Below are 15,010 nucleotides of genomic sequence, written 5' to 3' on the forward strand. Positions count from 1 at the left end.
TCCCTCACTCACAAGCTGCACACAAGGGATGAGAGTTTTTTGATGTTGTCCTTTGGCGCTGTTGTCTTTGAGACTCTGACAATAACAGTGAAGGAAGGTATGCCCAAAATTGTTCTTCCCATAGTGCCAGTGTGTCAAAGTTAACTTGTTAGACTCTGGATCAAGTTAGACTGTGGACTTGCTTAATAGTTTGTTACGAGAAAATGAGTGAAGAGGTGTGGAGTCAGGCGCAGAGAGCAAAAGATGTGGGAAAAACAACACGCTTAAATGTCTCGGAAACATAACATGAACAAAAGTGGAAATACAAATGAACAGAAATATAAACGGACAGCGTGAAACCCAAATGCCAACAAAAATACACTCAAACAAGAAAAAAGGCGAACAAGCCCGCACGAAACAGAAGCGGGCTGAAGAGACTATATATAACCCTATCCTAACAACCAAACAAGAAACAGGTGCTACCAATTAGACAGAACTAAACGAACACAGAACAACGAATCGGCGATAGCTAGTAGACCGGCGACGACGACCGCCGAGCGCCACCCGAACAAGAAGGGGAGTCACCTTCGGTAATATTCGTGACAGTACCCCCCCCCTGACGCGCAGCTCCCGCAGCGCGCCGACGCTGGCCTCGGGGACGACCCGGGGGCCGAGGCTCTGGGCGATCCGGACGGAGGCGATGGAATTCACTCAACATAGATGGGTCTAGAATATCCCTCACCGGAACCCAGCACCTCTCCTCCGGACCGTACCCCTCCCAGTCAACGAGGTACTGCAAGCCCCTCACCCGGCGTCTCGAGTCCAGAATAGCTCGTATCTTGTACGCCGGGGACCCCTCGATGTCCAGAGGGGGCGGAGGAACCTCCGGAACCTCATCTTCCTGCATGGGACCAGCTACCACCGGCCTGAGAAGAGACACATGAAATGAGGGGTTAATACGATAATACGAAGGAAGTAATAATCGATAACAAACCTAATTTATTCTCCTCAGGACTTTAAATGGCCCTATACACTGCGGACCCAGCTTCCGGCAGGGCAAGCGGAGGGGCAGGTTTCGGGTCGAGAACCAGACCCTGTCCCCAGGTGCAAACACAGGGGCCTCACTGCGGTGACGGTCAGCGCTCTTCTTCTGCCTTATACTCGCTTGGCGTAATGACTCTTGGACCGCCCTCCAGGTCTCCTTAGAGCGCTGTACCCACTCCTCCACCGCAGGAGCCTCAGTCTGGCTCTGATGCCACGGTGCCAGGACTGGCTGGTACCCCAACACGCACTCAAATGGTGACATGTTGGTAGAGGAGTGGCTTAGTGAGTTCTGGGCTATTTCTGCCCAGGGAATATATCTCGCCCACTCCCCTGGCCCACTCCTGGTTAACTCTCTCCACCTGACCATTACTCTCCGGGTGATACCCTGAGGTCAGGCTGACCGAGACCCCCAGACGTTCCATAAATGCCCTCCAAACACGGGAGATAAATTGGGGGCCCCGATCAGAAACTATATCCTCGGGCACCCCGTAGTGCCGGAAGACATGGGTGAAAAGAGCTTCTGCAGTCTGTAGGGCCGTAGGGAGACCGGGCAATGGGATAAGACAGCAGGACTTAGAGAACCGATCCACAACGACCAGGATTGTAGTGTTACCCTGAGAGGGGGAAGGTCAGTAAGAAAATCCACCGATAGATGGGTCCACGGCCGTTGTGGAACGGGAAGAGGTTGTAATTTACCTCTTGGCAGGTGTCTAGGAGCCTTACTCTGGCCGCACACCGAACATAGCTAGCTACATAGCCGTCTTTGTATCAAAGATAATTGTGTAGTCTAGAGCGATTTTCTAGGTTAGCTAGCCAGCTATTGTCGTTCTTTTAACGCAACGTAACGTAATCAACACTGCTAGCTAGCCAGCTAGCCCCCGAATAGCTGCACTGTAGAAACTATTACACTCAACGGAACGACTTGATTAGTGTAGTGTCAACAACGCAGCCACTGCCAGCTAGCCTACAAAGTCAACAACGCAGCCACTGCCAGCTAGCCTACTTCAGCAGTACTGTATCATTTTAATCATTTTAGTCAATAAGATTCTTGCTACGTAAGCTTAACTTTCTGAACATTCGAGACGTGTAGTCCACTTGTCATTCCAATCTCCTTGCATTAGCGTAGCCTCTTCTGTAGCCTGTCAACTATGTGTCTGTCTATCCCTGTTCTCTCCTCTCTGCACAGACCATACAAACGCTCCACACCGCGTGGCCGCGGCCACCCTAATCTGGTGGTCCCAGCGCGCACGACCCACGTGGAGTTCCAGGTCTCCGGTAGCCTCTGGAACTGCCGATCTGCGGCCAACAAGGCAGAGTTCATCTCAGCCTATGCCTCCCTCCAGTCCTCGACTTCTTGGCACTGACGGAAACATGGATCACCACAGATAACACTGCTACTCCTACTGCTCTCTCCTCGTCCGCCCACGTGTTCTCGCACACCCCGAGAGCTTCTGGTCAGCGGGGTGGTGGCACCGGGATCCTCATCTCTCCCAAGTGGTCATTCTCTCTTTCTCCCCTTACCCATCTGTCTATCGCCTCCTTTGAATTCCATGCTGTCACAGTTACCAGCCCTTTCAAGTTTAGCATCCTTATCATTTATCGCCCTCCAGGTTCCCTCGGAGAGTTCATCAATGAGCTTGATGCCTTGATAAGCTCCTTTCCTGAGGACGGCTCACCTCTCACAGTTCTGGGCGACTTTAACCTCCCCACGTCTACCTTTGACTCATTCCTCTCTGCCTCCTTCTTTCCACTCCTCTCCTCTTTTGACCTCACCCTCTCACCTTCCCCCTACTCACAAGGCAGGCAATACGCTCAACCTCATCTTTACTAGATGCTGTTCTTCCACTAACCTCATTGCAACTCCCCTCCAAGTCTCCGACCACTACCTTGTATCCTTTTCCCTCTCGCTCTCATCCAACACTTCCCACACTGCCCCTACTCGGATGGTATCGCGCCGTCCCAACCTTCGCTCTCTCTCCCCCGCTACTCTCTCCTCTTCCATCCTATCATCTCTTCCCTCTGCTCAAACCTTCTCCAACCTATCTCCTGATTCTGCCTCCTCAACCCTCCTCTCCTCCCTTTCTGCATCCTTTGACTCTCTATGTCCCCTATCCTCCAGGCCGGCTCGGTCCTCCCCTCCCGCTCCGTGGCTCGACGACTCATTGCGAGCTCACAGAACAGGGCTCCGGGCAGCCGAGCGGAAATGGAGGAAAACTCGCCTCCCTGCGGACCTGGCATCCTTTCACTCCCTCCTCTCTACATTTTCCTCCTCTGTCTCTGCTGCTAAAGCCACTTTCTACCACTCTAAATTCCAAGCATCTGCCTCTAACCCTAGGAAGCTCTTTGCCACCTTCTCCTCCCTCCTGAATCCTCCTCCCCCTCCCCCTCCCTCTCTGCAGATGACTTCGTCAACCATTTTGAAAAGAAGGTCGACGACATCCGATCCTCGTTTGCTAAGTCAAACGACACCGCTGGTTCTGCTCACACTGCCCTACCCTGTGCTCTGACCTCTTTCTCCCCTCTCTCTCCAGATGAAATCTTGCGTCTTGTGACGGCCGGCCGCCCAACAACATGCCCGCTTGACCCTATCCCCTCCTCTCTTCTCCAGACCATTTCCGGAGACCTTCTCCCTTACCTCACCTCGCTCATCAACTCATCCCTGACCGCTGGCTACGTCCCTTCCGTCTTCAAGAGAGCGAGAGTTGCACCCCTTCTGAAAAAACCTACACTCGATCCCTCCGATGTCAACAACTACAGACCAGTATCCCTTCTTTCTTTTCTCTCCAAAACTCTTGAACGTGCCGTCCTTGGCCAGCTCTACCGCTATCTCTCTCAGAATGACCTTCTTGATCCAAATCAGTCAGGTTTCAAGACTAGTCATTCAACTGAGGCTGCTCTTCTCTGCATCACGGAGGCGCTCCGCACTGCTAAAGCTAACTCTCTCTCCTCTGCTCTCATCCTTCTAGACCTATCGGCTGCCTTCGATACTGTGAACCATCAGATCCTCCTCTCCACCCTCTCCGAGTTGGGCATCTCCGGCGCGGCCCACGCTTGGATTGCGTCCTACCTGACAGGTCGCTCCTACCAGGTGGCGTGGCGAGAATCTGTCTCCTCACCACGCGCTCTCACCACTGGTGTCCCCCAGGGCTCTGTTCTAGGCCCTCTCCTATTCTCGCTATACACCAAGTCACTTGGCTCTGTCATAACCTCACATGGTCTCTCCTATCATTGCTATGCAGACGACACACAATTAATCTTCTCCTTTCCCCCTTCTGATGACCAGGTGGTGAATCGCATCTCTGCATGTCTGGCAGACATATCAGTGTGGATGACGGATCACCACCTCAAGCTGAACCTCGGCAAGACGGAGCTGCTCTTCCTCCCGGGGAAGGACTGCCCGTTCCATGATCTCGCCATCACGGTTGACAACTCCATTGTGTCCTCCTCCCAGAGCGCTAAGAACCTTGGCGTGATCCTGGACAACACCCTGTCGTTCTCAACTAACATCAAGGCGGTGGCCCGTTCCTGTAGGTTCATGCTCTACAACATCCGCAGAGTACGACCCTGCCTCACACAGGAAGCGGCGCAGGTCCTAATCCAGGCACTTGTCATCTCCCGTCTGGATTACTGCAACTCGCTGTTGGCTGGGCTCCCTGCCTGTGCCATTAAACCCCTACAACTCATCCAGAACGCCGCAGCCCGTCTGGTGTTCAACCTTCCCAAGTTCACTCACGTCACCCCGCTCCTCCGCTCTCTCCACTGGCTTCCAGTTGAAGCTCGCATCCGCTACAAGACCATGGTGCTTGCCTACGGAGCTGTGAGGGGAACGGCACCTCAGTACCTCCAGGCTCTGATCAGGCCCTACACCCAAACAAGGGCACTGCGTTCCTCCACCTCTGGCCTGCTCGCCTCCCTACCACTGAGGAAGTACAGTTCCCGCTCAGCCCAGTCAAAACTGTTCGCTGCTCTGGCCCCCAATGGTGGAACAAACTCCCTCACGACGCCAGGACAGCGGAGTCAATCACCACCTTCCGGAGACACCTGAAACCCCACCTCTTTAAGGAATACCTAGGATAGGATAAAGTAATCCTTCTCACCCCCCTTAAAAGATTTAGATGCACTATTGTAAAGTGGCTGTTCCACTGGATGTCATAAGGTGAATGCACCAATTTGTAAGTCGCTCTGGATAAGAGCGTCTGCTAAATGACTTAAATGTAAATGTAATGTAAATTAAACATAGAATCGCACATCCCTCCTCAAAGTGGGCCAACAGTACTTCCTCTCAAGACCTCTCACTGTCCTATAAATACCTGGGTGACCCGACGAGGGTAGACAATGAGCCCATCGAATCAATTGATCACGGACAGCCAGCGGCATGTACCTACGACCCTCCGGACACTGTGGAGGCGCAGGTTCCTCCCTTAGCGCCCGCTCGATGTCCGCATCCACATCCCATACTACTGGTGCCACCAGCTTAGCTGCCGGAATGATGGGAGTAGGATCGATGGACCTGTCCTCAGTGTCATAGAGTCTTGACAGCGCGTCAGCCTTAGTGTTGAGGGAACCTGGTCTATACGAGATAGTGAAACGAAATCTAGTGAAAAACATGGCCCACCTTGCCTGACGAGGATTCAGTCTCCTAGCTGATCGGATATACTCCAGGTTACGATGGTCAGTCCAGATAAGGAAAGGGTGCTTAGCCCCCTCAAGCCAGTGTCTCCACACCTTCAGGGCCTTAACCATAGCCAACAACTCCCTATCCCCCACATCATAATTCCGCTCCGCTGGCCAGAGTTTCTTCGAAAAAAAGGCACAGGGGCGGAGCTTCGGTGGCGCACCCGAACGCTGTGAGAGCACCGCTCCAACCCCAGCCTCGGATGCGTCCATCTCTACTATAAACGCCAAAGAAGGGTCCGGATGTGCCAACACCGGCGCCTCAGTAAACATCGCCTTCAACTTATGAAAAGCTCCGTTCGCCTCTGCTGACCACTGCAAACGCACCGGCCCCCCCCTTCAGCAGTGAGGTAATAGGGGCAGTTACCTGACCAAAACCCCGGATAAACCTCCGGTAGTAATTGGCAAATCCCAAGAACCGCTGCACCTCCTTTACCGTGGTCGGAGTCGGCCAATTACGCACGGCCTTTACGCGGTCACCCTCCATTACCAAACCAGAGCTGGAAATGCGATAACCCAGGAAGGAAACTGATTGTTTGGAAAACTCACATTTCTCCGCCTTCATATACAGGTCATGCTCCAGCAGTCGTCTAAGAACCTTGCGCACAAGAGATACATGCGCAGTGCGTGTAGCGGAGTAGATCAAAATATCGTCAATATACACCACTACACCCTGTCCGTGCAGGTCTCTGAGAATTTCATCCACGAAGGATTGAAATATAGCTGGAGCATTCTTTAAACCGTATGGCATGACGAGGTACTCATAATGGCCAGACGTAGTGCTAAATGCAGTTTTCCACTCATCTCCCTCCCGAATACACACCAAATTTTAAGCACTCCTGAGATCCAGTTTAGTGAAGAACTGCGCTCCGTGAAATGATTCCACTGCCGTAGCAATGAGAGGTAGTGGGTAACTAAAACCCACTGTGATGGAATTTAGACCTCTATAATCAATACACGGACGTAAACCACCATCTTTTTTCTTCACAAAAAAGAAACTCGAAGAGACAGGTGACATGGAGGGCCGAATGTACCCCTGTCCCAGAGCCTCGGTGATATAAGTTTCCATAGCCACCTTCTCCTCCTGGGACAAAGGATACACATGACTCCTGGGGAGTGCATCGTTACCCTGGAGGTTTATCACGCAATCCCCCTGCCTATGGGGTGGTAATTGGGTCACCTTCTTTTTACTGAAAACGATAGCCAAATCGTCATACTCAGCTGGAATGCGCACGGTGGAAACCTGGTCTGGACTCTCCACCCTTGTCGCACCGATGGAAATCCCCTACACACCTGCCTGAACACTCATCAGACCACCCCTGTAGAGTTCCCTGTTTCCACGAAATCGTAGGATTATGAATAGCTAGCCAGGGAATCCCCAGAACAACTGGAAACGCAGGTGAATCGATAAGGAACAAACTAATTCGCTCCTTGTGATTACCCTGCGTAATCATCTCCAACTAAATTGTGGCTCTCTTCACCAGCCCTGACCCTAATGGTCGACTATCTAAAGAGTGCACGGTAAAAGGGGGGTCTACTTTTACTAACGGAATCCTCAACCTCTGAGCGAGTCCGCGATCTATAAAGTTTCCAGCTGCACCTGAATCTACCAGTGCCTTATGCTGGAGAGAAGGATAATAATTAAGGAAACTAATTAATAGGAACATGTGACCAACAGGAAACTCTGGGAGAGTGTGGTGCTTACTCACCTGGGGTGACCGATGAGTGTTCTGCCTGCCCTCACGATTCCCAGATGAATTCCTCCAGCACCGACCAGACGTGTGCCCTCTCCGGCCACAACTGGTACAGGAGGAGCTTCCTCCTCCGATCTCCCTTGACGCGGTCCCTCCTAGCTCCATCGGGATAGGGGCAGGAGGATCAGGAGGTAGAACTGACAGGACCCTTTCAGAACGTCCACGAGCAGCTAGCAGATGGTCCAACCAGATCGACAGGTCTGTCAGTCCATCCAGGCTAAGTGTAGTATCCCGACAGGCCAGCTCCCTACGGACGTCCTCTCTCAGGCTACACCTGTAATGGTCTATCAGGGCCCTGTCGTTCCACCCTGCTCCCGCAGCCAAGGTCCGGAACTCCAGCGCGAAGTCCTGCACACTCCTCGTCCCCTGTCTAAGATGGAACAATCTCTCACCCGCCGCTCGACCTTCTGGAGGGTGATCGAACACGGCCCTGAAACGGCGGATGAACTCCGGGTAGTTGTCCTTCGCTGAGTCGGGCCCGTTCCAGACCGCATTAGCCCACTCCAGGGCTCTACCGGTCAGGCATGTGATGAGGACCCCTACTCTCTCCTCCTCCGAGGGGGCCGGCCGAACGGTGGCCAGGTAGAGGTCTAATTGAAGCAGGAATCCCTGGCACCCCGTCGCTGCTCCATCGTAATTCCTCGGAGGCGTCATGTGCAGAGCGCTGGAACCGGATCCAGATGGGGGAGATGGTAGAGTTGCTGGTGGGAGGGTCGGTGGGGTAGTAGTAGGGAAACCATTCCTCTCCCAACGATCCATCCTCTCCATCATCTGATCCAACGCTGATCCTAGGCGATGGAGGATGGACGTGTGATGTTGGACTCGCTCCTCCATAGTGGGAAGAGGAGTGGTCGCTGCTCCTGCTGACTCCATAGGAGGTGCGGGCTTCTGTTACGAGTAAATGAGTGAAGAGGTGTGGAGTCAGGCGCAGAGAGCAAAAGATGTGGGAAAAACAACACGCTTAAATGTCCCGGAAACATAACATGAACAAAAGTGGAAACACAAATGAACAGAAATATAAACGGACAGCGTGAAACCCAAATGCCAACAAAAATACACTCAAACAAGAAAACAGGCGAACAAGCCCGCATGAAACAGAAGCGGGCTGAACAGACAATATATAACCCTATCCTAACAACCAAACAAGAAACGGGTGCTACCAATTAGACAGAACTAAACGAACACAGAACAACGGATCGGCGATAGCTAGTAGACCGGCGACGACGACCGCCGAGCGCAACCCGAACAAGAAGGGGAGTCACCTTCGGTAATATTCGTGACATAGTTGCATAAATTACGCTGATGTGGCAGCTAAGGTTGGGACAGTGTCTCTTGGAAATCCATGGGGAGTCCTCTTAAGGTAGGGCCTTTATTTTATGCATAATGGCTGTGCATTAATTCAAGACACATCTAATTTTCATGTACACATTTTCTTTGATGAGTTACAATCCCTTGGATCCTGGAAATTGATGATCATACTCATTACTGAACACGAATAAGAGCTTGCCATTTCTGAGGAGCACCCAGAACCTACATCTGACATGATTTGACATGACATTTAGAGGATATCAATTTTATCATTTGGATTTTTGATCTCCTTACCTCTATCAAATTTAATGGGAGTACCTTTAAATTTAGACAGTTAATTTGGGTCGGCTAACCTGACCGTTGAGCTCCCGAGGCAATGAATAAAATCTGTTTTTAACTTTTCATGCTTACAGAGTACTATTAATTCTACGTGTAGAATTTTGCCAAATAAATAGCTATCGTGCATTGAATGATTTTGACTGTATTTCCTCAACAGTCTGTTACATGACATGCTCTCGATATATTTTCCTCCACTACAGTCAAACAGAGTGACCTTCCTCGAATAGAAGTTGTTAGTTTACATCTCAATAATTCATGCAATCCAAATATAGCTGTCCTGTTATCTAGAGATGGCAATTGAGTACTGTGATAGAGACAGATCATCAACATGTTGGCAGTGCACCACCAGATTACCAACGGTAATTATGTGATTACGTGATGATCCTTAGCCATAACCTCAACCCTAACAAGGGTCTATTTACCTTTGTGTAGTTTGAGCAAACTGTCATTCTTAGATTTTCTGAATGAGACAGGTTTTGATCAAATGGGTTGAAGCCAGGTAATATCCGAACATACTTGCTTTCAATGACACTCATGCAAGCCTTTTGTTAGTGGCTGTTTAGGCACTTGGATAATTTTACACAAATCCTCAAGGACATAATCTGTATTATTTACCTCTTTACTTCCTCCTCATGACTGAGTTTACATTTGACTTTGCAGAATTCCCAACAAGTATTATGTGTTCATAGCTAATATGTTACTAGGTCTCATGAGAGGCCTTTTTTGGGTAAAAATTACAATATCCTTTCAGACCAGGTGAAATTCGTCTTTCAGTCATTTCCAATGATTAATGCAAAAATATTCACTCTGTGGGGAAGGAAAATAGACCAAAGGATGACCTTTGACACAAAAGTAGAGTGTTTTGTCGAAACACTTATCTGCCACCAATGTGGTTAATCTCTCCTCAATGGGAAGTTTTTTTTTCAAGTATGCACATAAGAAAAATGATTTAGTCCCACAAACCCTCCAGAGCCATGACAGCAAGAGTTGTAATTTAATATCAATCGAGGCATACACACCACTTTACCCTGGAGGAAATTCTTTAAATTTTGCTGAAGGGCTTTTCTTTTCAAACAGCTCTAGTTTTCCTGGGCCCCCTGGAGTTTCCTGGTCCCTTGTTGTGATTATGGCCACTGTGTGTATTTTCCCTCTGACAGGATGATTACGTGTACTTGTGATGGGGTCTTTTCATTCTTCCCCAGCTCTTCCTGGCATGCATCTGGGCAGTTTTTGTATTGCCTGTTTTTTATGTTTAGTTTTTTTTGTACATTCTTCCCCCCTCCTATTTCTCTTTAAATTAATTCATCTCATACTTTGGATGGCTGTCATATTTAGAGCATGTTCATATTGAGGCGACAATCGGTTTCTGCTTGGAAAAACACAAATTGGTATGGACGTGGACTCAACGTAGTACTCCCTATTCTCCATCTTACAGCACCTGGAAAGCAGTTGAAAAGTTTTGTTGTTGTTTTTGTGCTGTTTTTAGCATATAACTATATAGAGAATCTTTGAAATAGCATTAAACAGTACTATCATGGCAACAGTGATAAGTAAAGAACTGCCTTGGTGCATAAGTGGCTTCGAGAGCCCTTCCTCATTTCAGTGCCCTTGAGTTTGGATTGAATTACCCATGACATTACAGTGTCTGCAAAGAATATTGGGTACAAAACAGTGAGTGTACAATGACAAAGGTGACTGGTTATCTCTCTCAGTGTGTTTCGTCATGTACATGGATTCAACTGTAATAGTGCTGGATAACACAGTAATTCCTCTGGCTTTCAATGGTTCATGGTTGCTATGTAATGGAGTCGTAATGGGAACTCTCTCAGAACAACTAGTGTTAAGTCATATAGTATTTGTTTTCCTTCAAATACCATGTGTTTACATTTTTTAAAATGTGTTTTATTGTCACGTATACAGTGCAGTGCAGTGAAATGTGTTGTTTTACAGCACAGGTCAAACTCATCCCATGGAGGGCCGAGAGTCTGCGGGTTTTCGCTCCTCCTTTGTTATTGATTGATGAATTAAGGTCACTAATTAGTAAAGAACTCTCTATCACCTAGTTGTCTAGGTCTTAATTGGAAGAAAAAAAACAGACACTCGAACCTCCATGGAATGAGTTTGACACCCCTGTTTTACAGGGTCAGCAATAGTAGTACGGCACAAATTAGGGATAAGTGCCTTGCTCAAGGGCACATGGACAGATTTTTCACCTCGTCAGCTCAGGTATTCGAACCAGAAACCTTTCGGTTACTTGCCCAGCGTGCTGCCATGATAATAAGCCTGATTGGAGTGCCAGATTGGCATGGCTTACACGATGGAACAATTGTATTGGTTCAAATGTGCCCGGTTAAGCTAAAAAAAAGTACAGCTACATTCTTTCAAAGAAAACATATACTGTTTGAACCCAGGTTTAAATTCCTCCAGGTTAAATCAATCTGTAATGAGGCACTGGACTGATAGTGACGATACTGAATTCCTCTTTACGACACCCACTTGAAAACCTCAGAGGCTTTCGTCCATGGAGCCTCATAATCATTCTCACCCTGCCTGATCCTGTATGAAATATCTCCCTATCCCTGGGCCATTTGAACTCCATTTCAAGTTGAAAACTCCTTTGAGCTTCAAAATAGTCATTTACTGTGACCTGGCTTCGTAAAATGTGGCCCCGGAACTCACGATGATTAAACTTCCAATCCTATGATTAATCTTTAAAAGGACTTTGCATACAGTACAATGCCACTGGATAATAGTTAACAGTACAAAAGAGAACACGACATAATCAATGCTGTCTGTACAAGGGAAAAGAATAACAAATACACACAACAACTTTATCTAAGGTGAAGTGGATCACTGCCAGTTTGATGTTGGGTACATAACGCTACTTATTACATTGTCCTTCCTTTAAATATTCTAGAATGAGATACGTTTGAATGTCCGCACCACAAGTGATGGACAGAGACAGCATATTAAAGTATAGAGTCTCTGTCATTGCTTGGCTACAGCATGGAATACTGCTGGGACCAAGATGGCAGTCTATAGATTATTGAGGAGAAGATAAAGACTTCAGGAAAGGTCACAGCAAATTACATCAACATTTAACCTACGGATTTAAACGCACTCCACTTCAACAGTAATGGCATATTGCACAGTAGAATGTGGTTAGCAGATGAAATATGGGCCACAACATGTAATGGGTTGTGCTATTGTTCAAAGGGGTACATGGATTACAGTTGGCACAGTTTTCTCAGTTTGAAACATTCCTCTTTACATCTACAACAAAGACACTGAGCATACACACACAACAGTACAAGCAAAGCAATCTGACAGAAATGTTGTGAAATGACATACCAACATATACAGAAAGTACATTTCTAAATCTATTTGGGATTGATATACCAGTCAGACAGTGGAATGTACAGTATACAAATAAAAATACACATTTTGAGCAAGTATTTTGTTTTCAACTATTTTTACCCACAACCACTTGTACTCTCTTTTTTAAGAGATGGGAAGGGGGAGGGGACAGCAGTACCAGTAATAATTACATACTTGAGTTTCCTGTTCATTTTACTATCCACTTCCTGACAAACCACTACAATTAAAATGTGACTTGATAATGAATACCTTACAAAGTACTCTGATTTTTAGGCCCTTATCAGATAAAAAATGATTTCCTTTACCCTGACAAGTATGACTTAATATCTCTTTATAAATGACGGTATGACCCATCACAGATGGTGTTGAGTCACTGCACAAGACAGACAAAGGTATGTTCTTACACCTTCATGAATGTGGTAAGAACACTTTAGGCTTATATATGCTGTTATGGATGGTTTATGTATGTGACCTTTAAAGCAAGTGTTACCATTGGGGTCCCCTTGGGGAAGGTAATGCAAGCACTTGATGCTTTGAGCATGCAATTATTTTCGCATGACTGACTGATTGGCAGTCATATGGTCCAGGGAATTGCATGGATGGACCACCAGCATAGATAGAGTACTGATATAAATTGTGATATTTTCTAGACAGCTATTCAGATTGGCCAGGTTTCGCTGGAACATCACGTCCTCTGTGATTGATTGCACATTGGCTGAAACTGGACTGGCAAGAGATTTATGTAACCGAACCACCTGTGTCCAATGACCACACCATGCGGGAACAGGGCAGGGCACAACTCTCCCCTAGGGGTTCAAGAACAGGACGTAACTCCGAACATTACCTGGCCGCTGGTGCACCTCCAAGTCGCCTATCTAAGACAGTTCTCAGTTCTCTCAAACTGTCTCGGCGACGATGGCAATTATAGACAGGAGGGCGCTACGCAGGGGGTATCTGTGCTTGGTATCACACAGTCTACAGGGGTCATTTAACCCAGCACACTGAACTCCCGATCCTCAGAGCCATGTTGGTGATTGTTTATATTATTTTTCTCCCTATTACTTCTAAAACGCTATTACTTCCTATCATATTTTCTTCATTGTTTTTTTGCGTCTATATGGAGAGAGGCTTAGTTGGCCGGGAACTGAGGTCTGGGATTCTTTAAAAACAAATGGAAGAATTGGCGGAATGTCATACACACCCAGATAACAGAGTAAAAGTCTTGCTGATGCACTATAAGAGCCATGGCATGTGGCATTGTGAATGATAAAACTACAAAGTCAGGTTGGCTCAGGTGTGAGATCTTCTGCCCTGTACTTCCTTGTGGGCGACCCCATGGTCCTGGGGCTTCCTTTACCCTGGATACACCCTCTCAGGCAGCAACCTGGGATGAGGCATATTGAAAAACAACCCCTTCATGCCTAAGACAATTGCCATCAACAGGTTTCTAAATTGACGCGGAAATGGCTTTTGAGAGGCAGCTATACTAGTGACCAGCCTGTGACGTAGCTGTACTGTTGATCAGCCCATGAGGTAGCTGTACTGTTGATCAGGCAGCGTTGACAATGTTACTAATCGTAACATGAACCACAAACTTACACAAATTAGCAATTTGCAATATGAGTCTATTGCATATCATTGTCACTCCCCTTTCCCAGCAAGTTGCAGATGTTGATTTCCATCGGCGAGTTTCAAATCTTTTCAGGTGGCATGAACTCTTCAGTCACAGTTCAGCAAAATACATGGGACAACATTGACATGGCATTCCATTGTCATTAACCTCTGTTTTCACTACAAACTGATGGCTATGGGAAAACAGGCCTCTCTACAGTTCCAGGATGTTGGGTGAGAAGGAGGCAGGGTTAGATTGAACATGATGAATGCTAATCAATGGTACAGTATGCTCTAAACTGCATAATGGCCATGCGTCTCCGCAGCTTGGCAAATGCAGTTTGGCTTCTCCACTCATTTAGTATTCAAGCCACTAAGAACTATTGAGTCTACACTTGGCTTGGTGAATTTGGTGAAGAATAGCCCTGACAGTTGTAACAGTTGTTATTTTTATTTATTTGATCTGTTTCTTGCCTCTAGTTTTGGCCTTGTACTGTGAAAGCATGCATTTTGTTTGTTTTGGCAGGCACACTGGTACTGTTGATCTGTACTGTCGAAGATGGTGATTTGCCAGTTTATACCAAACCCTTTGGGCTCCATTTTCCTCCCAAAAGCAAACAAACAAACAACCAAAACTTAAGTTGATATATTCGTTATGATTAAAGACATTTGGACACACCTATACAACACACATTTATGCCATTTTATGCAGTGAGAGTATTTGATAGAAAAACATGATTTAGTTTAGAAACAGGAAAAGTTAAGTATATTTGGAGTCTTTTTCTTTTTGACTGAACATGTTCAATCGTTAAATCGACTCCAGAATGACTTCATTCGTCAATAAAAGTCATTCTCTTCAGTTTCCTACCACCCAATGAATATTGCTATTTTCAATTATAGTTCATATTGTATAAGAGTTAGAT

This window comes from Oncorhynchus keta, chromosome 37 (assembly GCF_023373465.1).
Source record: "Oncorhynchus keta strain PuntledgeMale-10-30-2019 chromosome 37, Oket_V2, whole genome shotgun sequence".
Lineage (NCBI taxonomy): Eukaryota > Metazoa > Chordata > Actinopteri > Salmoniformes > Salmonidae > Oncorhynchus > Oncorhynchus keta.